This window comes from Lepus europaeus, chromosome 2 (genome assembly GCF_033115175.1).
Source record: "Lepus europaeus isolate LE1 chromosome 2, mLepTim1.pri, whole genome shotgun sequence".
Classification (NCBI taxonomy): Eukaryota; Metazoa; Chordata; class Mammalia; order Lagomorpha; family Leporidae; genus Lepus; species Lepus europaeus.
Window position 1 is genome coordinate 118,408,347 of NC_084828.1, and position 18,119 is coordinate 118,426,465.

The window sequence follows — 18,119 nt, forward strand, 5'->3', positions numbered from 1 at the left end:
ACGAAACGATTAAGGAACAGTCACTAGCTTGACAGTTGTGGGTCCACAGGAAATATCCATTTTTGTGTCTGTGGTAGCAACCAGACACACACACACACAGTGACATCAACACATACCCACACAAAGTAACAATCACCAATAATCACATTCAACGTTAAGGGCATCAAGCCAAATGTTAACCCATCCATAGGCAGCCACATATGTGTCCTCATCCATACACAGGCAGATGCATACAACTATATCCTCCAGTTGGTTATATGGGCTTACAGGAAATAGTGGCCCAGAATCATACCATTATGTAACAGGGCTCTGGGCAGCTAGCCAAACAGGTGGACCAGTCGGTTACAATGACACCAATTAAGATACAGAGTCAGGCTGGCGCCGTGGCTCACTAGGCTAATCCTCCGCCTTGCGGCGCCAGCACACTGGGTTCTAGTCCCGGTCAGGGCACCGGTCCTGTCCCAGATGCCCCTCTTCCAGGCCAACTCTCTGCTGTGGCCAGGGAGTGCAGAGGAGGATGGCCCAAGTGCTTGGGTCCTGCACCCTATGGGAGACCAGGATAAGCCCCTGGCTCCTGCCATAGGATCAGCGCGGTGCGCCGGCCGCAGCGCGCCAACCGCGGCGGCCATTGGAGGGTGAACCAATGGCAAAAGGAAGACCTTTCTCTCTGTCTCTCTCTCTCACTGTCCTCTCTGCCTGTCAAAAAAAAAAAAAAAAAAAAAGATACAGAGTCAGAGATATGGGAGTACAGATATATAGGGACAAGGGCAAAAGGCATGGGAACTTGACAAGCACCATTTTCCAAACATACTTCCTGAACAGTTTTCACATTCTAAAACTCCTTTATTGCTATCACTCTGAGGCAAACTTCTATATTCTCAGCCATGATCATTGTACGCTATCAAGAGTTTCTATACATCTGTTTTTTTTTTTTAATCCTAAAATCATCTATCACATGATTTACAATAATTTTTTGAAGATTTGCATGTCAGGGACCTAAATACCTAGCTCATATTATGCTACTTTACCCAGACCATTATCAGGCAGCTAGATCAGAAGTGGAGCACTTCTGATCCATATGAATGCCAGCATTGCAGGCAACAGCTTTACCCAGAACACCACAATGCCAGCCGCCAGTTACTTTTCTAAGCTCCATATTTGTTCACATTAATTTTACCAGAAAGCATTTAACAGTTTTTTATTTAAATGATCTCATAACTCCTCAGGGTGTCAGTTGAAAGCATCTAAAGTCCGCTCTTTTTGTTTGGAGTTCTGTTCTAACAACTCATTGCACTTATTGAATTAGTGAATACTGAACACCAATGGTTCCTAGGAAATACAGAAAGCTGTATCCTACAAACTTCTGGTCACAACACATATGTTGTAATCTGGCTTTATGTGTGCTTCTGTTTGAAGACACTTTAACATTTATTTCTCATAAATAATTTATTGCATGGTTTTTAAATTATTTGAATTCAAGGACTTGGTCCATTGCCTTGAATGTGTTTGATTGTGAATGTTCTTGTAAGGCCACTTCTGACCGACTGGGGTAGGTCACTGCTGAGGATTCTCTGCTCACACTGAGGACTGCACAGATCATTTGTGTGCTAGATGTGCCAGCATGGGTGAGGGTTGTACACATGTGGGCTAACTCTGGGCATTGATCATCTTGGAAGAGAGGAAGTGAGGTTGCAATTAAGCCAGCATGATGATATGTGAGGTTGATATTACGCCAACAGGCATGATCAGACCCTCTTGTCTAATGATTGTAGAGGAGATCAATCATGCCCAACTTGGTGTCACCCTGGATTCTCACTCTACAATTGAACACTGACCAGAGTTCCTTAGCCCCACAGAGCACATGCTTCTGGGTATTCACTTAGGGAGCAGACACTTCATTAAGCCACAGAGGCATATTTCAAATATAAAATTAATCAGTGGAGAAAACCAACAAGTGTTTTAACAAAGGCCTGGAAATGAATTCAAAAATACAAGAAACAAGAATAAGGAAGACAACATGACTCTCTCAAAGTAACACAACAACACTTGAATATTACAATGTGAGGACGAAGAGATGGATGAAATGCCTGGAAAAGGCATTTAAAAGAATGATCATAGGATTACTCAAAAAAATGAGAAGGAAATCCATGCGTTAAATAAATCTATACATGACATGGATGAAATATTTTCCAGTGAAATAGATTGGGAAGAGAAATGAAACTAAAATATTAGAAATAAAGAATTCAGTAACAGACTTTGGGAGGCAAAAGAAAAAATTTCTAAGGTAGAAGATAAATCTTTGGAAATACCTAAGACCAAAAAATAAGAGAAGAAAGAAGGAAGAAGGAAGAAGAAAAAGGGATTAGACAAATGACCTAGCCTATAGGTCTCAGGATTTTTAAAGGTGTGGAAAGGCAGAATGCACTAGAAGACCTATTTAGTAAAATAATAACAGAAAACTTTTCTAATTTAAAGAAAGAAAGGGACATCCAAGAACAGAAAGCATATAGAACTCTTAATAGACATGACCAGAAAACAGCTTCACCATATCACATTGTAGTCACCTTTCAACAGTAAAACATAAAAAAACATTCTAAAATGTACATGAGAGAAATGCCAGATTACCTTCAGAGGATCTATACTTAGACTTACTTCTGATTTCTCATCAGAATCCTTACAGGTTAAAACAGAAGGGAGAAATATAATCCAAGGCATAAAAAAATAAATAAATAAACTGCAAACCCAGAATTCTGTACCCTGCAAAGTTCTCATTTATGAATGAAGGTGAAATAATGACTTTCCATAATAAACGGAAACTGAAAGAATATATCAACCTTCAGCCAGTCTTACAAATGATCCTTAAGAATGCTGAATCACAGAAAGATAATCATCATTATGAAACAATGTGAAGGCAGAAAATCTCCCAGTAAAAGCATAAAGGAAATCCAAAACAAACAATAGGAATATTTTTAAAAATGGGACAATTTGTTACTTAAATGTAAATGGCATAAATTCTTTCCACTATGGAATACAACATAGAGATTTCTTTAAAAATTAGAAATAGACATGTAATATGATCCAGCAATCATATTACTTGGTATATATCAAAGGAGATGAACACATTATATCCAAGAGATACATGCACAACAATGTTTTTATAGCAGCACTGTTCACAACAGCCAAAATATGGAATCAACCAAAGTGCTCACCATCAAATAAATAAAGAAAATGTGATACACACATATGCATACACACAGTGGGACATTATTAAGTTGTAAAAAAGAATGGAATTCTATCATTTGGATCAAAATGGATGAGACTTAAGGACAACCTGTTGATTGAAATAATCCAAACATTACAAAGACAAATACCACATATTCTCCATTATCTGTGGGGGCTGAAGTTTAAAAAGAAAAGAAACAAAACAAAACAAAACAGAAAGCAATGCTTTTATCAGTATTGCTGCAAATATAGTCTTATTGTTTATCTTTGTCAAACAAATGGTTAAAAATGATATATTACTGGGGCCTGCACTCTGGCACAGAATGTTAAGCCTCCTCCACTTGCAGTTTCCTCATCCCATATGGACGCTGGTTTGAGTCCTGGCTGCAGCACTTCCAATCTAGTTCCCTGCTAATGCATCAGGGAAAGCAGTGGAAGATGGCACACGTGCTGGGGACCTTGTACCCTTGTGGGAGACCAGGAAGAGGCTCCTGGTTCCTGGATTTGGACTGGCCCAGAACCAGCAACTGAGACCATTTGTGGAGTGAATCACTAAATTAGAAGATCTTTCTCTGTCTCTCCATATCTGCCTCTCAAATAATAAATCTTAAAAAATGATATTATTGGGGCCAGTGCTGTGGCTCAGCAGGTTAACAACCTGGCCTGAAGTGCCGGCATTCCATATGGGTGCCGGTTCTAGTCAAGGCTGCTCCACTTCCCATCCAGCTCTCTGCTATGGCCTGTGAAAGTAGTAGAAGATGGCCCAAGACCCTGAACCCCTGTACCCACGTGGAAGACCCAGAAGAAGCGCTTGGCTCCTGGCTTTGGATTGGCTCAGCTCCAGCTGTTGCGGCCAATTTGGGAGGAAAGAGAGAAGAAGACATTTCTCTCTCTCTCTCTGTAACTCTATCTTTTAAATAAATAAATGAATCTTAAAAAATACAAAGAAAACAAACATTGCATGCATGAAAAATAAATTTAAAAATATATTACTACAGTTTTAATGATCTGTGATTATTTTAAAATGTACTGTATCTTAGAGAAATTGACTTGTTTTCATTTGATTATGGTTTGTTGCCCTTGCTTCTGCTCCTACTGATTTATGATATTTTACTAGTTGAATTATATTTTGTGGAGAATTAAGCCTTTGATTATAAAGTATGTTAAAAATATGCTATCTCAATAAATAAAAAAAAAGAAATACAAAAACATAAAAAAAGAAGGAACAGATGGAGGGCTGGTGGGTGGGCCCCTGCACACATGTGGGAGACTCAGAACAAGCTCCCAAGCTACTGGCTTTGGATCCGCTAAGCTCTGACTATTGCAGCCATTTCGAGAGCAAACAAGCAGATGAAAGATCTCTCTCCTCTCTCTCTCTCTCTCTCACTATGCCTTTCAAATAAATAAATCAATTTTTTTTTAAAAAAACCTTTGTACCAAAATAAACTTTTTAATTCCATATTCCTGTGAATTTTTTGAAGTGTCTGTATATTGTAATGAGTAAGCTAAATCTCCACACTAATAGGTTTCACTGCTTGGTATAATTTAAATTACTAAAATGGAATACTTGTGTTTTTCCTAGGAAACTAAGTTATAAAAATATAAAAGATAAAACCTGAAAGTGCTGGTTGAAATTTTATTATTAATGACTAAGATAAGATTTTTTGCATTTAAATTTATAAGGAATGGAGATTGTTTTTTTGGAGAATAGAATATTTAGATCAAAATTTACTTTGAGAAGATTAATCAGACAGTTGATACAAGAAATATATTGCCAAAATAAAAATTATGAGCATAAATTCTGGGTGTTTATGAAAATAGCTCAGGGCATAAGTGATTAGAGTTCTAACAATGGGTATAGAAAATGAAACCTATGACAACTAGAAAAGAAGTTAGACAAAACTTGGCAATGGATTTTATGACAGAGTGAAGGAAATAGATAATTAGAGCAAAATCTCATGTAAATATGAGTGAATTACATTTTTGTGAATTTTCAACAGAGATTGGGAAGGCATAAGACACTATTTTTAAAAAGTAAAAAAAAAAAAAAAAAAAAAAAAAAAAAAGCTTTGTTTGGGTCTGACACCAAGTGCTATATCTGGATGAGAAGGGGAAAAAAAAGTCCCCTGAAAATCACCTAAATTTTTGGAAGCATTATCTCTCTTAGTATGCTCACAATAAGTTTTCATATATGGCAGATTTGCTATAGAGTATTAGTATTATGCTATGGCTATTTGCAAACATGCCCATGGCTACTGAGATTCAACCTGTAAATATCCAGCCTAGTGAGATACTAAATGAGATTTCTAGTTTAATTTGCAAGTACCTGAACATGGACATTAATATTGAGTGGTATTGATAGTGAGAAGCTTAAACAAAGTGAGGGAAAACAATATATCAAGTCATTTTTGTAAATGATGATATAAAGGAAAATACTACATATATTTGTATGCAGCATAACCTTCAGTTCCCTCAGTGTGTCAAAATGTGCAGTTGTCTGATTGACAGTGGGTTGATCCAAGTCTACTCTAGACTATACTGCACACACATCAGATTGACTGTGGAATCTGTGATTTAATGATTCAGAGAATTAAATGTTGATGTGACAGTATTAAAAATGGCAAAATTCACATGCTGACTTGCATTGTAATTGCTTTATTCATGATAATATAAATAATATTCTAAGGCTTTTTCGGATTATTTTATGACTTTTCTAACTTATCTGAAATACAGAATACTGGAAAATTGATAACATTTCAAGTTAAATTCATTCCTTCTTTATTTTTTTAAAGATTTATTTTATTTATTTGAAAGAGTTATAGAAACAGGTAGAGACAGAGAGAGAGAGAGGTCTTCCATTCACTGGTTCACTCCCTAGATGGCTGCAACGGCCGGAACTGTGCCGATCCGAAGCCAGGAGCCAGGAGATTCTTCCAGGTCTCCCACGCGGTTGCAGGGGCCCAAGGACTTGGAGCATCTTCTACTGCTTTCCCAGGCCACAGCAGAGAACTGGATTGCAAGTGGAGCAGCCGGGACTAGAACCGGCACCGATATGGGATGCTGGCGCTTCAGGCCAGGGCATTAACCCACTGTGTCACAGAGGCGGCCCCAAATTTATTCTTTCTTCCTGCTCTTGCCATTTCTTTCTAATTCTAAAGGGAGAAATGAACTTGAATGTAATGATATGTGCGAAATAAAAGACAATATTTTATTTGGCAAATCTGTCTTCAATTTTGAGAAAACTGTCTTGTGCCAAAAAGAGGCACAGAGAGGCAGCAGGTAATTGTAAATAAGAATATTGTCATGATTGCTTTTAGTATGTTATATTATATTTGTCTAGCCCCTGGTGTGGGCATTTACTTGAAAACAGTAGAGGTGGTGTCATCATCAATTAAAGTGCCCTTCTCAGCAGGGAAAAGAAATCAAAGTCCTTCTTTTTTTAAATAATTAATTTCTAGTTTAATTCTGCTGACGCTATTTACTTACTTATGGGAAGTCTAGAATAAAAGGTAACATTGGTACTTTAATATGCAGTGCTCATTAAATGAATATTGTCAAAATGGATTATCGAAGTATCCTTAGCATCTCTAAGTAATATTTCTGACTCAAGCACTATATGACATTTAGATGACTGAATGGATATAAAACTTTATAAAGATGCAACTGTAGGAAGATATTGGCTACACTGAAACAAAAGAAATTGGTTTTATAAATGTTTCTTAATTCATTCACCTCAGTTCTATATTAAAGTTGAAAGTATATAAACCATAGCCAGACTGTGTTTACCCTCTGAAAAATAAAATTAAGCTTGATCCTATGGACATATTTTCAATTGTGAGCTATTTCAAAAGAGAGGCTTTGTTTTTATGACTCTTAAAATAGTTCAGCATTTCTGACAACACTAGCAGGATGTTTTAATTACTTTCATGCTAGGATAACATTTTCCTGAACCTTGCTTTGAGAACAAGGGCTTGATCACTACCTGCAAATTCAATGCCCACATTAAGCCAATGTGTAATAGCAAGGTCATCTTTCTGCAGAATTCAATGTGAGGGAAATCATTATAATATGAAGCCCATAGGTTTATTCTCATTGTTTTCAGTCCATTCAAATTGTGGCCAGATACATTCACTGTTGAAAAAGGAACTTTGTTCAGCTGTATGAAAGACTGGTGGTCTTCATGCATCTTCATTCTCTAGTCAAGGCTATAAACTGTCAATGTGTGAAATATTAGATAGTAGTAAAAGTGGTATAAAATTGTTACTTAATTCAGAATAGTTCAGCAATGATCAAAAACTTTGAAACTCTACATAGAAGTTAACTTACTGAGAATTTCTCTTGAAAACATAAGTGTATAACTGAAGAAAAACTTAACAAAATATTTTGCTTGAAATGTTGCTAGTCAGTGAATAAAAAGAAAATAATCAAGCATAATTCTAGGCAGTGATTAAAATACATTATAGCCACAAAATAAAGCTAGGATTTATGTAAAATGAAAATCATTGAATCACATAAAGTGACCAGTACATTGTTGAGTTAAAACCAACATATGGTTTAGATTTAGATTTAGATGCATTAATAGGGATGCAGGGAGAGGTAGAAAGAATATGGATAGACACAGAGAGAGAAATAGATGATATAGATTGACGATGGGAAAATAGGCATATAGACAGATTAAAATGTTGATAATGATATTTGTTGACTTATATGATTAATGTATTTTCTTTTTCATCTTCTTTGTTTTCTTTTATATCTGTGGTTTCTGAAATTTTTACCAGGAGCATATATTTCATTTTTGGTGAAGAAAAGAAAATTCTTTAAAAATAATCACAATTAAGTCATTCTAGACAATATACCAAAATTTTGTGCATGGTAAATTTTACACTAATTCTTCTGAAAATATTTTATTCAAGTTTCTATATTTAAATGATAATATCAATTTGGTTGGTCATAAAGACAAGGACTATGAAGAATCATTCATTTTTATTAATTAATTAATTAATATTAATAAAAAAGAGAAAGAAAAAGATTGAGGCAGAGAGACTTTCCATCCCCTGAATCCCTCCCTCCATGAAGCTGTAATTAGCAGGAAGCTGGAATCACAAGCATAGTTGGGACTCAAACTCAGGCACTCGAATTATTGCATGTAGGTGTCCGAAGTGATGCCTTTACTGGTATTCCAAATGACTGCCTTGAGGAATTATTAACATTCAGATAAGCAAAAAATGGAAAATATCTTTAAGGGAGTAGAATTTTACTATAAGAAGATATAGATGAAAATGCCATAGTTTATTTACAAGGTAATGAGCAAGCTAGTGCAACATAATGGAAGTTCAGTTAGATAAACAGATCGTGAGCAATTATTCAGTATCTCTAATGTCCAAATAGTGATGGATATTTTTAACCTCACATAACCTCCTATCTTCCTCTGTAATCTCAAATTACACCAATTTCCTCAGGGAATCACTGTTCTCAGCTGTATAATTTTACCTCAGCTGTATATATTTACCACCTATCTGCTCTCCACCTAAATTCTGTACTACCTCAGGGCTATGTATACTCACTGATCCCTGTGCAAAGAGACAGAAAGAGAGCTCTCATGCGCTGACACACTCCCCAGATTCCTCATTCACCAGGAACTCAATTCACGTCTCCCATTTTGGTGGAAGGAACACAATTACTTGAGCCACCAACCCTGTGTCCCAAGGGTCTGCATTTGTAGGAAGCAGAAGTCTTGAGCCTGAGCCAGTTATTGCACCCATGTACTCCAAAATGGCACACAAGCATCTTAGCCACTAGGCTAAAAGATCACTCAGTATCCCTCTCCTGGGTCTTCACAGGGCTATTTCCATTAAGATACTCAGACCTCAGCTTTCAGTCATGTCCTTAAAGAAGGAGACAAGAATGGAGTTCCTGGAGCCTGGCGTCAGCCTGGTCCAGCACTGGCTGTTGTGGCCATTTGGGGAATGAACTAACAGATTCTCAATCTCCGTCTCTGTCTTCTTACCTTTCAAATAAATTAATTAATAAATCTTTAAAAAAGAAGTCTGACCTGACTTGGTATTTACCCATTCTTGTTTGATTACTATTACTTTCTGGAATGTGATCTCCATGTTGGACAAAACTTTACCCTCCTTTTCACCACTGTATCCCCAGGACCAAGAGAGGTGTCCATTGTATATCTATTGAGAGAAACAATAAATAAATTCTACAGAATTCCTTGACAGAGAGAATTGAGAGACACTGTAACAGGGAGGAAAAGGAAATTTTTCTTCCAAAAAGAGAATATAGAAAAATAAAAGTTTCTAAATCTGTTTTAGGAATTTAATTCACAAAACACAGGACATCAGTTCATACTGTTCTTTTAGATACTGATGGACCATCTAGGGACCCTCTTAAATGTATAATGAATAGTTTCACATTTAATTACTACTTTCTCTATTTAAATTGTAAATAATTAGAAGTTGCATATTTCAAACTGTGCCAATTTTCTCCTCTCTCGTTCTTCTCTCTCACTCACTCATGCCCTTTCTCTCTCTCTTTATCTCTCTCTCTCTCTCTCACAGATACAAACACACACACACACACACTTATATACACACACAAATCAATAATGACACACATAGCAATTGCTCCTAAGCCTTCAGGGACAAAAGGACATCTGAATGGTGTTAGTTAGTCACATATTACAACAAATAAAACTAAATCTGAAAAAAAGGTATGTTTTTATGATTAGATTTCATAAAATATTCCATTAAAATGCAACATTAAATTAATTTGGGGACATGTTCAGAAAAGAATTAGATTGTTTTTTAGTGTATTTAAAATCTTATCTAAATGGATTTCAAAAAGAGTTCACAAATATTGTTTGAATGATCAATGTCAGACAATGTCAAAGGCATTTTTACTCTGTGAGTATAAAGCATGAGCTTTGGGCTTATGTTTAGATATTTTTGATGCTTGAGCTATAAACCACCAAAGTTATGCTTTTTCTGTGCCATATTTATTTACTGTCTGACAAAGGCAAGAGACAGACCATTGAAGAATTATACTTTTATAGAAGAATTCCCATCAAGCATTCATTTTGGTCAAACTGCAATAGCTTATTTTTCTAGACCTTGATTAGAGTTCTTTCAATTCTAAAGGGACTCTCTCAGAGACATTTTTCTGATAAACTATTACACCTATACCTAAAAAATAATGCATTTCTGGAAATATATAGTCCATTGTTTAGACATATATTAAGACTACATGTATCCATTATTTATACAATTATTTGAGATGACAGCGTGTTCTCAGAACCAAATCATACTCTTTAAAATTAAATACATTATTTTAAATTTCATAAACAACCTCTATGACCTTTAATGAACATATATTCCAATTTTCCTGAAAATATAGTTATCTGTACATATTATATATAGAAAAATATCATAGAAATTGTTTAAGTATCCAAGGTTAAATAAAATATAACTTTAAAAACTACATTTTATATGAGTTTACTTCTATGTACCTCATTCCTCCATACAGAAGAAAGTTAGGTTGTTACTAGGAAGGCTAGGGTGAGGGAGAAAAAGGGATTTATTGTTTAGTGTGTGCAAAGTTTTATCTGTGATCATTAAATAGCTTTGTATCACAGATAGTGGTGACGTTTGCAAAACAATATGAATATATGTAAGTACACTGAATTGTATTCTTAAAATGGTGAAAAAGGTATATTCTATGTTATGCATATTTTTACCACAATAAAAAAAATAAAAAAACAATGTACATTTTATGCAGATCAAATTATTGAAGGTTAGAAAGGCAAACCTGAAAACAGAATAGAACACAAGTATCATCAAAACTCTGAATAGACTCTTTATTTAACAGATAAGAACAAAAGATTCAAGGAGGGTATTTTCCATTATTCCAAATAATTAGGAACAAGATTGGATCTGATTCAACTATATCCCAACCTAACTTACCTTCACCAAACCTAAATTATAAACCAACCTTATATCCCAGAAATACCACAAGCTAACATTAAAAATAGAACATATAATCATTTCTTCAAGTCAGCTCTTCACTTTACATTCCCCAACTTAACTAAAGCCACCATTCTCCCTCAAGCATACACAGCCTCCCACAGACAAGTCCTATCCCTTGAATTCTCCTCAAGTCTCTTGATTTTTGCTATGTCACTTTGTTGCATAGAACTTACTGAAAATCATAAAATCCTGTTTATCCCTTAAGTTCTGTACTGCCAGCCTGACATCTGACATCACATGAAAATATACTGAAGCTCCTTATTCAAGTCTATAGTCTGTTTATTTTTCCATGTGAAAATCTTACAGATTGTCTTTGCCTACCTCTAGTTTCCCAAATGCTACCGCCTTCTCATAATTCCACACTGAAAGTACTTACTGAATGTCGAGTATGGTGCACTGTTAGGTTCCAGAAGATTGTTGTGTAAGCCAGAATAGATACCAATATCCCCTCATGTAGATTAATTTAGTTCTCTCAAAAATTTCTCACTACTTGAGTATGTACACTAGGAAAGAAATTCAAGGTGCTATATTTTAGCATTGATGTAAAGCAGGGAGAATACTGTTCTCATTCTAGAAAATAGTAAATATAAAATGAGAAAGTACATATAGTATTACTTTTTCTTCACTTTTTATTTGATAAATTCATTACATTGTAGAATGTGGTAGGACTACTTCATATGTTTGTACTTATTATCACACACTTTAAGAAAATGATGATGAGCAGAAAATCTACTCATTCTTATGACATTTAAAACTGAAAAGGTGGGGTCGGCGCTGTGGCACAGTGGGTTAACGCCTTGGCCTGAAGTGCCAGCATCCCATATGGGCGCCGGTTCGATACCCGACTGCTCCACTTCCTGTCCAGCTTTCTGCTATGGCTTGGGAAAGCAGTAGAAGATGGCCCAAGTCTTTGGGCCCCTGCACCTGCATGGGAGACCAGGAGGAAGCTTCTGGTTCCTGGCTTTGGATTGGCGCAGTTCTGGCCCTTGAGGCCATCTCGGGAGTGAACCATCAGATGGAAGACCCACCACCTTTCTCTCTCTCTCTCTGCCTCTGCCTCTGCCTCTCCTCTCTCTGTGTAACTCTGACTTTCAAATAAATAAATAAATCTTAAAAAAAAAACATGAAAAGTAGTTTGAATTTTAAAAATGTAAAGGAAGCTGGGTGTGGTTGATTGTGGAAAATATACTAATATGAAATGTTAACAATAGGGGAAAGAGGGGGAGAAGTATATGAGAGCTCTTTGTATTACTGTCTCGTACTTTTTGTGAACTAAAAACTGTTCTGCGGACTGGGGTTGTGACGCAGTGTGTTAAGTTGCCGCCTGTGATGGGTGTAGCATCCCATACCAGAGAGCTGGTTCAAGTCTTTGCTATTCCACCTACTATTATGCTACCTGTTAATTCACCTGAGAAAACAGTGGAAGATGACCCAAATCGTTAGGCTCCTGCCAGCTATGTGCAAGACTTTGGTGGAGTTCTTGGTTCATGGGTTCAGCCTGTCCCAGCCCCAGCCATTCTGGCTATTTGGGTAGAGATGTAGCATATGGAATATCTCTCTTTCTCTCCCACTAATTCTCTTCCTCTCTTTCTTTGCCACTCTTCCTTTCAAATAAATAAATCTTTTAAAAATACTATTCTGAAATAAGATGTTTAAACAATAAAGTACATAAAAAAGAAAAGGAAAATATACTCAAAGAACTGTAAGACACTGAGAACAAAATCGAATTTAAAGGAATTGTATTTATTTCTTCTTATAAATCTTATTTTTCATTACACTATGTTTTTGAAATATATTAATCAGTATTTCCCTTCTTATCAACAGTATTGATAAAATATCAATACTGTTCCCCTACTCTTAAGTAGAGCTGAATGAGTGCAATTATTAGGAGAATGAGAAAGAATTTAAAAAAATTTCTATCATCCGGCCAACATTGTGGCACAGTACGTTAAGCCACCGCATGGAACTGGAATCTCATATTGGAGTGCTGGTTCAAACCCCATTCTCTCTGCTTCCAATCCAGCTCCCTGATAATGCACCTTGGAAAGCAGCAGAGAATGGCCCAACTAAGTGGGCCCATGCTACCTACATGTGAGACCTGGATAGAATTCCAGGATTCTGGTTTCAGCATGACCCAGACCCAGCCACGTGGCCATTTGGGAAGTGAACTAGTGGATAGAAGATTTTTTTTCTTGTTCTCGGTCTTCCCCTCTCTGTCTCTGTCACTCTACCTTTCAAATAAATAAAATAAATAAATTAAAAAAATTGTTCTCTTAGATAAGAAAAGATCACAGTGAGAACATAGTAAAAGCAGAAATAGCTAAAAATCTGTAAAACAAAAATTGTTATCTGGAACCCTTCAAATTTCTGGAAATTAAAAAAAAATCCATTGATTTCTGTCTGCTACACCTGGCAGTTTGCCTGAAAGGCTTTATTGTATATTCTAAAAAGGAATAGAGCATACATAGACTGGAGAGTGGGTGTTAGCCTACATGTAAACCCTCCCAGACTCTCTACACAGCCGTGTTCTGGAAGCCTTTCAACTGAATTCCCCTTAAGTACTCACCCAAAGATTTCAATGGGATTCTTCTGATTAAGGGGCACTAGCTGGAGAACAGATAGTATGAAGAACAGAAATTACATTCATGTTTTTTGTTTGTTTGTTTTTGCTTCTGATTGTCTAGGGTGACAGCAGGAAGCAACATTAGGCAACAAAAGATGCATGTGGGGCTGAAAATAGTGGAAATCCTTACTGAGGTTGACTATAGAGGAATGAAGGTCCTAGCAACCTCAGGACAAACTCAATACCAAAGGGAACTTTTCTGCCTATGGCAGAGGCAGCCTTCCCTACAGAAACAGTAACAGTATTATATCTCAGAGCTGGTGTTGTGGCAGTGGGTAAAGCAGCCACCTGCAGTGGCTGCGTCCCATATGGACACCGAGTTCAAGTCCCAGTTGCCCACTTCTGATTCAGCTCTCTTCTATGGCCTGGGAAAGCAGTGGAAGATGGCCCAAACCCTTGTGCCCCTGTACCAACACGGGAGACCTGAAAGAAGCTCCAGGCTCCTGGCTTCAGATCAGTGCAGCTCTGGCCTTTGTGGCCATCTAGGGAGAGAACCAGTGGATGGAATACGTCCCCCACCTCTGCTTCTGCTGCTCTGTAACTTTGCCTTTCAAATAAATAAATAAATCTTTAAAAAAAAAGTATTATAGCTCTAGATGCCTCCATGCAAAGGCTTTATAAATTCTGGATAGCAATATCTCTAATTTCATGCATTCTGTTAAAGTAATTCTGTTTTAGTAATAATTTTTCTATATAACTGTCTGAATTTATTAACATGAATTACTTCCTAAAGATCTTTGGTTTAATATGTTTGCTATAGCTCCTAAGCATGGATTTAACAATTGCTGGTTGCTGACTGGGACCTGGACTCAACAGTGGGTCACATCAAATGAGCTGGGGATATCACAATTTCTTTATTATAATATATAGAAGAGATCAAAAGCATATGGAGATAAAAATAATGAAGTTCATGTTTGTACTGTATATGACCCATTCATCAATGTCCTAGTTTTCTCCCAAATTTGGAAAATGCCCTACTGTGTGAGGTTCCTTCCTTCTTAGAAACTTTCATGGTTGTTCTGCACAGGTCAGAGATGAAGGTAGGGGAGGGCTACTATTGAAGTATGATATGGTAGCATCTCCCTACCTCATCCTGGGAAGTTGTATGGACATAGCGACTATCATAGCAACCAGCTCCAGAATAGTAGTTAGCATATTTTGATCCATTGTTATCTTTGGCAGTAGCTAATTTGTCACTGACAATAAAATAGATGGTCAGTTTCTAAATCCTTTGTCAATAATCATAGAGAGTACACTCACGAGCAGAGATCTAATTTCAGTCATTGTAGAGACCCATCTACTCATCAAATTTTTATCCAAGAGAGAGATTATCAACTCAGATCTTTCAAATGAAAAACAGGCTGGTCCACTTACAGAGGACCCTGAGATATCTTGCTAAGAAAAGTCCATAAATCTTCCTTAAATTTGTCCTTAAAAGGATCCTATTTGACCATTTATCAGTGCACCTAATTCTGTTTTGGGAGAAGAAAAAATAGACACCATTCAGAGATCAACAGAAAATGACACTGAATTGATTTAACTGGTCAAAGTTGATGCTTATGGAAATTAGGAAATAAACAGATTTTTGACCTAAGTCTTTTTCTTAGTGGACTCTGTGGATTTCCCAACTCTTGCTATACTAATTCCTCAAGTTCCTGAAGTAAAGAGAATAAACAAGCCAGTGGGAAGGCTTTATATTTTCTCAGACTACCAAAATGGCAAAAAAAAAAAAAAAAAAAAAAAAAAAAAGGCAATCACTCATTCAAAAGGAATGTAAGTGGAATGCGTGGTGGTACAGGAGCATGTTTTTAAAAGAATTAGAATTTATCTATTCTGTTTTAAAGATGGAAACTAAACCACAAGGAATAGAACAGATTGGCAGGTACATGGATAAAGTAACACAGGCTAAGTCAGTGGAGCCTATGAGAGAAAAGGTAAGCGTATTTCACTGGTAATAGACCAAGAAGTAGACCTACGGGTATAGCTAGAAGCAGACCATGGAAGGTGTTCCCACAGGTAGCCGACTGCATTACTGGCCTTAAACATGAACATACTCTCCACAGACAATGCTCCAAATAGCTACCTTAACAATGTCTGACAAAAATGATAAGTCTATTTTGCCCAAAGCCCCTTTTGGGCAATACTTTATTTCCATTACCAGTCTGGTTTTTATTTATTTATTTTTTTCTTTTCCTTGGTTTTTTTTTAACCACTGTTTTTCCTCTGGCTGCATTTAATTTCCTTGAATAAACTCAATGTGGTCACTGTGAAGACAATCCCATGACATTAGCAAATGAAAATAGTATAAAAAGACACACGTCTTGTTAGCCATGTTCTCTCAAAAGACTTCAGGGCCTGAGATAAAACCCGGAGTATTATTTTGATTAAATGAAAACCACTCAGAGGAAAGAAATAATTTTAAAATGTAGCTCAAGCTATCCCTGTTGGTTTCAATTGCCCAGAAATTCAGTTGTGTGAAGTTGAAACATATGGCTTTTGCATCCTGTAGTGCTGATGTCATAAATGCCAGTCCAGATGTTAGCTATCAAATATAAAATATGACATCCTAATGATTTCAATAGTATTCATCTGAATTAAGAAATCATTACACCAATACTGGGGGCATTTAGTTGTAATAAACTATCTTTATTACAACAGATTTTAAACAGTTACTGTTTGTATAGTAAGCAAATTAATAATATCATATGATTTTTACAGGAAATCTTAGGTTGCATAATATTACAACAAATCCTTTATAGATTTATAGAAAAATCCTCAAATAATGAAATAAGGAACTAAAAATTCAGAAAGAAAATTACAATTTCAATCAAGTAAATAGAATATAAACCATGGATAAAAATCATCAAATGTTTCAGAAAGTTGAGAATATATATTTTATGTGTATGTGTATGGATATGTATAGCTACTGCATTTCTGCTAATTTTTTTTTCACAATTGAAATGCATTACTATAGAAAAGATTTGGACTCTTGAAAACAATGAAATGTTCAATGAACCACTTAAAATTACAAAATATTTTAAGTACTAAGTCTCAAGTATTTTATAGGACCTTTCTTTTATAACAGTCCATCTAACCTAACAACCCTACCAGGCAAATATTACTTTTATATATTACAACTTAAGAAATTAATCTTGAGAGAAATATACCTTCTTAAGCAACTTGGTTGTTTTATAAGTTTTCTAGGGTACATAATATATGGGTTCAGGTCCACAGGAAGTGCCATGTTCATGTAGGCCATGATCCTTATAAATTGTTGGGTTTCTATTTTTTATCCTTGGTTGTGACCTAAAGATGAATTATTTTAAATCCCTCTGTTTCCTCATCTTTCCCTTTTTTTGCACCTCACTATAAACACAGCTGGTTTTCAAGAGGAAAATTTGGGTTAATTCAGGAGAACAAATTTCTTGATCTGGAAATAGATCAACTAGAAATTTTTCCTTGAAACACTGCCGGTATGCATTTAAAAAGAAACATTTCTTTTTCTGTTATCTTCAATTATGTTTGTTTTCATCAATAAGGTTAGGTTTTAAAAATATTTAAAGGAATTGATAAGAAATAATTTATAAATTCAAAATGAATTTAAGATAGAAGCTCTGAATTCTACCTGTGACACAAAGTGATATTCCTTCACTAGAATCACATATAGGAAATACAATTTTAATGTGCGACATAAATATTAAGTCACTATCTTAATAACGGGCTTATCAGATCTGACTTTGCACCTTTGTTAGCCATCAGCTGTTACTTTGTTGCTTTGATTGTTTTTCCAAAGATGATTTTCCCATAAATGATAATAACGAGTGTCTTTAGCTAAAAGCAGCCCATAAATACTCATTATCCTACAAGAATACCTCCCATTACCCTTTATTAAGTTATGATTAGTGAAGAGACACTAGTCATCAGAGTATATCTCTGCTATTCACCGTGGTGGCACCCGCAAACTGCATTCCCTGTAGGTGCTGTGACTCCAGAAGCTTCTCAGCTTTGTGGCAGGAAAATGTTTACCACTTCATGGCAAAGAATGAATGAAGGAGGGTTGATCCAGACCTGCCCTTGCAGCTTGGCAGCTGTTATATTTTAATATAGGGTGCTCTGGATCAGGCACTGAGTGTCACATGGGCTTGAGGGACATAACTAATGAAAAAAAAAAATCAATGGCCAGTTGTTTTTGAAATGTCAGAGAAAACTAAGGAAATATCTGAAATGTCAAAATGCACTTGAAA